Source organism: Grammomys surdaster, unplaced genomic scaffold, assembly GCF_004785775.1.
Source record: "Grammomys surdaster isolate TR1022 unplaced genomic scaffold, NIH_TR_1.0 371, whole genome shotgun sequence".
Lineage (NCBI taxonomy): Eukaryota > Metazoa > Chordata > Mammalia > Rodentia > Muridae > Grammomys > Grammomys surdaster.
In genome coordinates, this window is record NW_021604790.1 from 3039991 (window position 1) to 3050236 (window position 10246).

Consider the following 10246-nt stretch of genomic DNA (forward strand, 5'->3'; position numbering starts at 1 on the left):
CCTCCTGCTTGCCTCCACACCTTCTATGCTGCCTTCCAGTCTCCCTGTTCCACTGCTGGGCTTTCTGTTCATCTGTCCCCTTACTGTTTTCTCTGGGGTTGCATCCTGCCCATGAGTCCCCTGGAGCCTGTTCCTTCCACCTGCTTTGCTCGCCTCCCTCCCCAGTCCACCTGTACTGGAACCCCCTCCCTGTGCACCCCCCTGGCTCTCCCCAGCAGCTCCAGTCCCGAAAGGTTAAGCTAATAGCAACTCCTTTCTCATCAGCTGTTCTTGTTTGCTCTACATAATTGCTGTAGAGGGGGGCTGGCGGGAGGAGCCCTCTGAGTGGTGGTAAAGAGTATGGGGAGGGGCTCGTGTAGACTCAGCGGACAGGGGGGACATGGGAAGGGGACACTTGCAGAAAAGGGATGGGAGGCCGTGTGGGAGCTGAGGACGTTGAATTAACCAGCTGTGGTATAGTAGTCACCTGAAGAGGGAGGAATAGAGCCCAAAGGAGTATCAATGACAGCACCACTCCTGGGAAGGAAAATACCACCAGCAATGGCTGTCAGTAGTATTTTTAAGTATGGACTGTGAGACAAATGTTGCCTGGCTTTATATCATCATCAGATGTTTGCACTGGTCTCGGGAGGGGGATTCAGTCTTTGTACCCACGACGTCTTCTTCTTGTGCCCATTTTACAGAAGACAAAGGCTCCAGGAGATAGAAGCTACTGGTTGCTAAATGGCGGAGCCTCGGAGATTATTAGCATGTGCCATCACACCCATCTCAGACAATGGTGGTGCTGTTGCTTCCTCTTCCTCCTCCTGTTCTTCTTCCTCTTCTTTTTCCTCCTCCTCTTCTTTTTTCTTTTTGAGACAGAGTCTTACTATGTAGCTCCAACTGGACAGAAATTCACCATGTAGACCAGAGAACTCACAGAGATCTATCTGCTTCTGCCTTCTTAGTGCTTGGATTAAAGTTATGCACCACCATTCCTAATCACCCTCTTTTAAAGGCAGGTTCTCATGAAGCACAGGCTGGTCCCAAACTGGCCAGGCAAGGATGACCTCGAGCTACAGATCCTCCTGCTTCTACCTCCCAAACACTGGGATTACAATGAGCACCACCAGGCTAGGCTGGACACCACTGTTAGTCGGAGAGTGGGACGCACAGGAACCTAGAAGGCAATTAAGTTGAACCCATGTCCAGAGTGACAGAAGGAAATGAGCATGTCCAAAGTCACATAGGAAATTATTGTCATGAGTATGCTTACTAGTGATACAAAGCAACTGCTCATCTTCTGAGTCTTGGTCACCTTAGGGATGCCTATGGTTGGGGTTGTCAGAGTGAGGGGTGATGGGACAGACAAGGCATACCTCCCAGGAAGTAGAGTGTGGGGCTAGAGGGTCATGACATGCACGGTTGAGGAAAGACATCTGGAGAGGTCCACTCTCTCTGCCAGGAGCAGCAACCATGGCCTCCTTCTGGGTTGAGTGCTTTTAATAATTCATCAGGGACAGAGCAGGGGACACACACACACACACACATACACACACACACGCAACAGTGGGGGATAAATTAGGTCCGCACTGGAAAGTTAGAGGTAAGAAGCCAGCTTGTGTCTTCTCAGTGCATCTCAGTGATGCCTTGGAGGCTCCCCTGACCTCCACATTCTATCTGGTCTCCCCTCTCAGACCTGGTCTCCCTGTCCCTCTCCCATCAGGACACCTTGCCTCTCATCTCCCTTCCCAAGCAAAGGTCACAGTCTAAGGGCAGGCACACTCTAAGGCTCCTTGAAGCAAAGTCTATGCCTCCTTTTCACAGTGGGGCTCCTAAGAAAGGAATAGACCTCTCCATCAGACTGGACATTTGTCTAAGGCACAAATGGTGTCTCCTCTGTCAGACTAGCCTATGCTGCTGTGCTTTGGCATTGACTCCACCCTGAACTCTCATCCTGATCCCAGCTCTACCCCACCTCACAGCATTGAACTGGCTGGTCTCCCTCGCCCTGTCTCATCTGGTCTCCCTTCCCTCTGCCTGCCTGTATCCCCATCACACTCCATCCTAGCAGCTATTCCTTTACAGTTCATGGTACCCCACACCTAGGAGGACCTGGCCCTTTCTCATCATCCATGCAGTGAATAAGATCTCTATGACAACATATGGTGGGGCGGGGTGACTCAGAAGTCACCTTTCTCAAGAGGGGACTGCTCAGCTTTACTGGGACAACTCCAGCTCAGGGCACTCCCTGCCAGTCGAATAAGGAAATGGTCTCTTTTTGGAGGATGACCAACTCTCTGCAGAAACTGTCCCCATGGGAAGCTAGGCTACCCTGTGATGTTCATGTAGGCCTGTAATGTGCCCAGGGCCAGGATGCTGTATTCAGCTACAGCTCATTGCTTACCACAGCCCCCCCAAGTCCTCACAAGTGTAGCTCATTGCAGACTCAGGTACATGTCCCCACCTCCCGCACGCCCTACAGGATGTGAAAGACCAAGTGTTCAGACATCTCATTGGTATTCTGAGTGGCCAAGCCATGCCATGCCTTTCTCTGAAGGACCTTCATCCTCTCTGTCAGGTCCACCTTTCAAAAGTTGTCCAAGGAACATCAATAGTGGGAATCAATTCATCAATGAGTGTCTTGGCCTCTCACAGGCCCCATCCTTGTGGAGTTTCACTGAATCCCTAAACACTCCATCCCCCATGCTCCATACTGCTTTCTGGGTTTTTGTTTGTTTTGTTTTTGTTTTGTTGTTGTTGTTGCTTTTTGTTTTTGGAGGCAGGGTCTTAGTATCCCAGCCTGCCTTCAAACTTCCTGTGTAGCAGAAGGTGACTTCCAGCTTCTCATCTTCCTGCCTGTACTTCCTGGGTGCTGGAATCGCAGGTGTGTGCGAACCACTCCTGGCTTTATAGAGCATTGGAGACTGAACCCAGAACTTTATGCATGCTAGTCAAGCACTCTACCAACGGAGTTGCACCCCAGTCCTCCACACATCGCTTGTAAGACCTGGCTTTGCCTTCCCACGTACCAGAACCCAGGAGGCCAAGCCCCTTCCACTCACTGGACCTGAGCAAAACAAGTTGCCCAGCTTGGGGCTGATTATGGAGTAGAACTGGCAACCTGGGGTATTGTAGCTTGAGCCTTATTAGACACCACACTATATTGAGAGGGGGTGCAGCGTCTTAGGATGTAGGGAACCAAGCACCTTCTTCCCAACATCTAGATCCTGACACTCAGCGTCTGCCTCTTACCACTAACTATGTGAGACTAATCATCTGTCAAGCCTGGTCACCCCTTGACTTCCTTGACCTCCAACAATAATGACCCATGCTCAACCAGCTAGCCAATGTCTACCCAGCCTCATTGTTCATCAACTAGGTGGCCGGACACCAATGTGTGAATACAATATCTTAATAGTGGCCTCTCAACACCAAATGCCCATCATGACCATCCACCCCAACAATCAGTAACAGTCTTCATTAAGAAGCCCCCAAAACTGACACCTCAAATCAACCATGTCTCATAATTTTCTTCCAGCCATAGATCTAACAAGGTCCCTTAGCATCGTCTGTCGCTGTCTGGTGGTAACTGCTGGGTTTGCCTAGCTCTGACTGGAAGTAACCTGAACTTCCTCCAACTTCATGGACTTGACCAGTTGGCCAAGAGTGGATCTGTTGGTCTCTGGCTCAGTCCCTCTCCATCTGACCCGGCACTGACTTCCATACCAGCCAGCTATGAGCAGGGTACAGAGCTGACACGGGCAGGCTTCCCTCATTATTCTGAGTCATGCTCCGAGGAATCAAACTGTTGTCCACTAGACAACTCCAGCATTCCCTTACCCTGGGCAGGATGCTAATTGCTGAAAGTGATAGTTCACATAGCGTTATGTTTCTGGGGTGAGCTAATCTCATGGGGAAACCCCCAATCAACACACTCAGTGGCTCACTTCGAGTTGGGCTAAGGGCTTGCAGAAAGAATGTAGGTTCTGGGAAGGAAGCAGAGGATGGAGGATATTCATAAGAGCATGAAAGACCAGTGGTCAAGACAAAGGGAAGAGAGAAGGATGAAGTGAGGGCAAAAGAGTTGGGAAGGGATGCAGTTCTCCGTGTGGCAGCCCTGTGAGCTGTCCCCGTTTCTCCCAACCCCTCCTGGAACTCTCGCTCAATGGAAAGCCCCATGGAGACTTGAGCAGAGCGATAGCTCATGATCTCCCTTCATCAAGAACTCGGAACCAGCGCCATTAATTAAATGAGGGAGCAGCTGCTCTGGGCCCAGGGACCAGATGACAGGAAATCAGTCTGTCCCTGGAAGCACTGGTCTGGCCCTGATTGCAGGCTTAGGAGACTGACTATCCTCTCCATGAGGCCTGCCCAGGGAGCTACATATGCCAACTGTGATGCCCTGACCAGTGCCAAACATGGAGCAAGCCCGGGAGAACCCCATACAGTGAGAAGGCACTGGTCTCTGACATGCTGTAGTTGGCTCAGGTCATTGTCCCAAGCCTCAGTTTCCCTATCAATGAGGAGGCTGAGCGGTGGGCTCCTCTTTCTTCTCCCAGGTACTACTACCACAGGCCCCTGTAACTTTTCCACAACTACAAGAAGACTGGGCTGATGGCAATAACTTCTCTTGGGTTCTTTATTTTTCTCTTCAAGGCGGGGTTTCTATGTGTAGTCCTGGCTGTCCTGGAACTCATCTTGTAGACCAGACTGGCCTCAAACTCATCATCATCATCGTCATCTCCTCCTCCTCCTCCTCCTCCTCCTCCTCCTCCTCTTCCTCCTCCTCCTCTTCCTCCTCCTCTTATTTCTCCTGGGTTCTAACTGCACCCTGGGACCTAGGGAGAGTCACCATCATCCTCCTGGGTAGGATCCTCCCACAACATGTAGTGGGTTGAGTTTAGGACCTGGAAAGGTAGCTGTCTGGAGTCCCTTTCATCCCACTATTTCCAGGTAATGGAGCAGAAACTAACATGAGGGGAAATGTCCTCAGTCAGGAGAGCTTGTGGATTGCAGGGGTGGAGACAAGATGCCCCTGTGGATCCTTCCAGTTGTAGGTGTCCCCAAGGCTGCAGCCACACTCTGTGTTGTTGGCTGCAGGATACGGACGGGGGCGGAGACGGTTAGGATGTGGTTTCTGACAGCCAGATCCTTACTGTCCAGTGGAGGAGATGGGACTGTTGCCCAGGAAACCACAGGAGAACAGCATTCTCTGAGCCTCCACATGGAGACATTTACACACACGCTGCAAGCAGAAGGTGGGAGCGGGATTGTTCCAGGCCAGACCCCAGGAGTTAAAGGAAGAAAGAACCCAGGAGGCTGCGGGCAGCTGGGAAGGCTTTAGCAGGAAGCAAGGCTTCGATTTTGTCTAGGTCTTCAGGATTGCACAGTACAGGACCCAGAGAAAGCACTGCAGTTAGAGGGATTGTCTGTGCAAGGACACAGGGGATAGAGCATGGGTGGGGAGGACATACAACCAACTCCAGGAACCCAGGGTACCCACATGATGTGAAAATTGGGAAGCCAGGTCACTGGGGGCCCTGTGCCCTGTCAAGGCACGATGGTTATTTTCTGATTCCCAAACCTCACCATATGGCAGAGTCATTTGTGTGTGTCTAAGAACCTAATGGCGCAAGATATTTAAAATATGGGTCGTCTTGGAAAAGCAGGCATTTGGGGATGTCGAATTTTTCTCCTGCATTTTCAGCCCTCTCTTTATTTGCATGTTATACTAACTGGAACCTGCTTACCTTCCAGAAATCTCCAGAGTAGGTGCAGGAGACGGCTCCAGAAGGCATGGCCATCCTGGGGTCTGCCTCCTGACTTTGCTTGCCAGCCCTAGGCTGAGCCTCCCTCCCTACCGTTCTAGTTCAAACCCAGTCTTGCTCCTGCTGGTCCCAGGGTTCTTCCCAACAGGATAGAAATCAATGAACAATTTGCTGCTATTTGTAGATCTCATTTCCCTGCCATCCCCAACCCCAGCCAGTTCTGACCAAGTTCAACCCTGCCCACCTGCCTCAGGCAGCAGGACTGGCCCTATTCCCATCTGCAGGGAGCCCAGTGAGTCCTGGTGGGATGGTGGGGACAGGGTTTGTCATCTATCTAGGTGAACTCCTAGGTGAACAAACCAAGAGGAAAGAAACACACAACAAAAATCCAAGTAATCAGCAGGGCTGGTGGCTCATGTCTTTAATCCCAGCACTCCAGAAGCAGAGGCAGGCAGATCTGTGTGAGTTCGAAGCCTGCCGGGTCTAGGACAGCCAGGGCTACACAGAAAAACCCTTTCTCTAAAAGCCAAACCAAACCAAACCAAACCAAACCAAATCAAACAACCAAACAAACAAAAACAAAACAAAAAAACCCAAAAACCAAACAAAAAAAAACAAACTAAAAACCAAAAACAAACAACAAACAAAACCCCAAAACACAGTAACCTAGGAGGTTGAAGACGTACCTCAGTTGTAAGAGCTCTTGCCTAGCATCTACAAAATCCTGGGTTCTATTCCCAGCACCACAAAAGCCAGGAGCCGTGGCTTGTGCCTGTAAGCCTAGCACTCAGGAGGAGGAGGCATCTCAAAGGCATCCACTGGTACCTACCGAGTTCATGGCTAGCTCAGGATAGATGAGACCCTGTTTGAAAAAAAGAAATACAAGAATGTGCTTTTATTTATTTATTTTAATTTTTTAGAATTTATTTATCTACTTATGTAGGGAGTGTGTGTGTGGAGATTGGAGGATAATTTGTCATGGGAATCAGTTCTTGCCTTTCAGGATATGAAAATCAAAGTCAGGTCATTAGGCTTTTACCTGCTGAGCCACATGGCTGGCTTTGTGTGTAGTCTGTAGTTTTAAAAAAACATCCTAGATGGCCCAGAATTACGGCACATGCCTTTGCAAAGTCTCAGCACTTGGGAGCCAGAGGCACAGAGAAATTTCTATAAGTTTGAGGCTAACCTGGTCTACATAGAGAGAGCCAAGCCATCTAGGGCTACATAGTAAGACCCTTTCTCAAAGCAAAAACAAAATCAGAAATGGAAAGCCCCTCCTTGGGATCCAGACAGAGCCGGTGTGAGGATAGCTGGGAAATTACTATTGCAGGTGGATGCCAGGCTTCCTTCCATCTGCTAGTCACATGATCTTGCATCCCTTCCACATGCCTCCACATCTTCATCTGTGAAATGGGGACAGCGGTAGCTCCTGGTCTCATTGAGGCCTCTGTCTGGAGGATTAGCAGGCAATACAGGAATAGCGCTTAATGTAAAGCCCAGGATAAAGCAGGTATTTGGTAAGCAATAGGTTACTGCACCCAGTAAAAAATAAAGTCCTGGAATAGCACACACTGGCCAAGCCCTCCTGAACACCCTGCAGTGCATTTGGTGGGTGAACCCAGTTTCTCCCTTTCTACTTTTCTGGAAGTTTCCCACTATGCTCCAGGAGGTAGGTGAGATCGCCCTCTCCAGGGATGCACGGGGACACTAGGGTGGCCTTAACTTTAGGAAATGGAAAGAAATTAAACTTTGGTCCTTTGGGGGTCCCGACCTGCCAGACAGAATGCTAGTTGAAGAAATAATGAGGCACCACTCATGGAGGAGTGTCATGGAGGTACCCTAGTAAGTGACCCAACAGCGCCAGGGAGGGCCAGTTCCTTAGGTTATGGGGGAAGCTGTAGAGAGGCTGGGGCAGAGGGGGAGGGATGCTTCCTCCCTGGTAGGCACAGGTGATCAAGTCTAAAGACTCTTAGGATAGGAACAACTACCCTGGGCCTGCCACCAGTTCAGACACACTCCCACCCACTCCCAGCAAATCGGTACATGAGCCAGTACACAGTGGTGCACCATTGTAATCCCAGCCCTCAGAAAGCTGAGGACCAGAAGTTCAAAGCCTCCATGAGTTATACAGTGAAACTGTGTCCTGAAGTGGGAGGGGGGCTGAGGATGTAGCTCAGTGGCTGAATGCTTGCTTACCGGCTCATAGAAGCCATGAGTTCCTGGCCTCAGTCCCTGGCACCACACACAAGAGAGTGACAATCTTTGCTTGGCACGGTAGCACAAGTCTGTAATCCTAGCACTTGGGAGACGGGGACAGAAGAATCAGGAGTTCAAGGTCACCCTCAAGGATGTATCTAGTTTGAAGCCAGTCTGGGTTAAACAACACTTTAAATTAAATTAATTGAATAATTTCAAACAAACCCAGAGCTGGCGTGATTGCTCAGAGGACCCAGGTTCAATTCCCAGAGCCCACATGGCAGCTCACTGGTACTCCAGCCCCAGCAGTTCATCTGCTTTTTCCTACCTCTTTGGGTTTCAGGACACATAGAGAATACATGCATATATGCAGGCCCTCACTCATAAACATAAAATAAAAGTAAATAAATCGTTAAAAACAGAACAAACAAGCAAACAAAAACCAACCAAAACGAACCACAGACGCTTTCTTAAAGGGGGCCCAGGTGTTCAGTGCTCAGACACACGCACAACAGTTATAAGTGTGGATTCCACCTTAGCTTGCGTGGATTTCTTTTTTAATTTTGTTGAAATACAATTTACACACAGTAAAGATGCATACATTTTAAGTGTTCAGTTGGAAGAATTTGGGAAAATTTATATACACATATAACCATCTAAGCAATCAAGGTAGAGAACACTTCCATCATCCCCCAAAAGCTCCCTGGTGCCCCTTCCCAGTCAATCGCCACCCTGCCCCCAGTCCCAGGCAACCAGCTATCTGCCTCCTGTCACAGTAGATTAGATCTGTCTTTCCTAGTGTTTCATATAAATGGAATTATGTAGTATGTACTCTTGGTATCTGGCAGCTTTCCCTGAGAATGTTTATGAGATATGTACTTTAAAAAAAAAAGATTTATTTTATTTATTTTTAATCTTGTATATACGTGAGAGGATAGAGCCATACATGGGTGCAGGAACCCCCAGTGACCAGAAGAGGGCGCTGCATCACCTGCAACTGGAGTTCCGAGAGGCTATGAGCCACCATCACAGGCCAGAAGTGGAACCCAGGTCCTCCTCTGCAAGAGCACTGAACAGTGAACACCCTTTGACGGGGAGGAAGTTCAAGACATGGTTTCTCTGTGTAGCCTTGGCTGTCCTGGAACTCGTTCTGAAGACAAGGCTGCCCTGAAACTCACAGAGATCTGCCTGCCGTCTGCTTCCTGAGTGTGTGTGCCGCTGCTACCCAGGAAGCACTCTTTTTTAAAAAAAAAAAGATTTATTTAATATTTTTACTTACATGTGCTTGTGTCTGTGTAGGTGCATGTGCATGCGATAACATGAAGTCAGAAGAGGACATCGATCTTCTGGAGCTGGAGTTACAGGTGCATTTGGAGACTAGGGAGATGGCTTAGTGGGTAAGGGCACTTCCAGGACAAGCACGAGGACCTGAGTTTGAATCTCCACCATGCATATAAAATCCAAGCACAGCAGCATGTGCCTCTAAGTCCAGTGTTGGAGGGCTGCGACAAATGGATCCTGTGAGCTCACTGGCTAGCCAGTCTAGATGAAACAGCAAGCATCTGGTTCAGGGAGAAATCCTGTCTAAAGAAATACCGTGGAGACCAACAGAGGAAAACACCTGACATCCCCGTCTAGCCTCTGCTTGTATGCACATGGGCACACACATACGCATGTAACACTCACACACACATGTGCACACACACACTCACACACACAAACACACACACACAAGCACAATTGGATTGGATTGTTAGAACTGGGAATGTCATTCAGTTGTACAGTGTGTGCCTAACAAGGCCCTGGGTTCCATCCCAGCACTACAAAGAATATACACACGTACCCATTTACACATATGCATATCTATGCATACACACTTACACATATATACATGTATACACACACACAGATATACACTTATACATATATATACATATACATGTACACACACATATATACACACTTATACATATATATACATATACATGTATACACACACACATATATATACACTTATACACATATATACATATACATGTATACACACACATATATATATAATACACTTATACATATATATATATATACATGTATACACACATATATATACACTTATACATATATATACATATACATGTATACACACACATATATATACGCTTATACACATATATACATATACATGTATACACACACATATATATAATACACTTATACATATATATACATATACATGTATACACACATATATACACTTATACACATATATACATATACATGTATACACACACATATATATA